A 1,507-nucleotide genomic window follows, 5' to 3' on the forward strand; every position below is an offset into this window, starting at 1 on the left:
TTCTAGTCATCCTCAAATCATGTATATAAAATATATATATATATATTTAAATTCTGATTTCTTTATGGTGTTCGTCAACGTCTTTTAAGACTAAGTTGACATTGAGACAATCATGACGCAAGATCTCATGTTCATGTAATGTCACAAAACCAAAGAGCACATTTTTTGGTAAAGTCAGATGCTGTTGTCCACAGTTTATCTGCAACAAACTCTCGAGGTAAGAACATTTTGTCACACTTGTGGTGTTTATTATGCTATATGACAATTATTTAAACCTACATGAACATCTGAAAATCCAGCAAACATCAGGTGTAAAACAGGCTGCTTGTCCAGCTAGATATACAGTCGCATGCACAGGAAATCCCTTGGGGTACCTCAGATACCCTTGGGGTATGACTGGGAATGTATAACCTTTTGCATGTAGTTCTAAACCTCATTTTTTAAAAGCTGTATTACATGTTGATGGTTATACATTCTGGGGATTTCTATGGGGTATTCTCTATCCTGGGAACTGGGAAGGTGCTCAGATCACTAAAAAAGCTGTACAAACATCAGATAAAGCATGGAATAACTGTGACAGCATAGAGAAACCAGACCTGCTCTATGTATCTAAGTGTACGTTCCCAAATCTGATTTTCTCACCAAATACAAGGTTTTTTTAAAGGATGATCACCCTATGGTTTTTAATGTGACCTATATCCAACAGTCATCTGAGCAGTTCATGGTCCTAAACTGATGTGCATGTGCAATACTTCATGTGAGGTTTCGGTTTCATCTTCGCCAGCATTACAGGAGCTATCAAAGAGTTTCAGTGGCCGACAGCTGGGCTTATCACTGAGAATACGTTTGAGCTTGCTGTAAAAAATGCACATTATTCAGCCACACTCACTTCCCTGGTTTCTTTTAACTTCAACTTTCTGTGGATGCATTTGAAAAAATTTATTCTAACACAGACCAGTTGCAATATGTGCCTTCTAATTTTGCTTAAATATAGAGGTCACCCTAAATGTTTATGAGGTCTGTTATCACGCTATCCCACCGCTGAAAACTCACTGCTGTCATCACATTTTCACTACTCTTTTCACTACTACTACTTTGGTGAATGTCACGTTGGACTGACGTAGAAGTCGCATGAATTCTGATCTGGCTGTGTATCAAATATGGTTCTAATTTCAATACCACATATGAAAGTGGCCCAAATCAGAATAAAAATGTCAGATTCAAGGTTTTTACACTTATTCACACTGCCAAGCAGATAACACATCTGGGCATCACTTTACTTGGATGCTCCAATTTTATAGGCCTTGTAGATGCTGACCCGACATTCAGCTAAGATTTAATCGAATATGTATTAAATGCTCCTAAACTCCAAGTTGAATGGAAATGACTGTCTATTGAATGTAACCATACACCTAACCCTAGCCCTGACCTTAACCATACCCTTGAATCAGCTCTAAATCCTAACCCCAACTTTAAGAACGTAGCCTAAAAAGCTCTGCTGATACTG

The sequence above is a fragment of the Salminus brasiliensis genome, chromosome 15 (genome assembly GCF_030463535.1).
Source record: "Salminus brasiliensis chromosome 15, fSalBra1.hap2, whole genome shotgun sequence".
Lineage (NCBI taxonomy): Eukaryota > Metazoa > Chordata > Actinopteri > Characiformes > Bryconidae > Salminus > Salminus brasiliensis.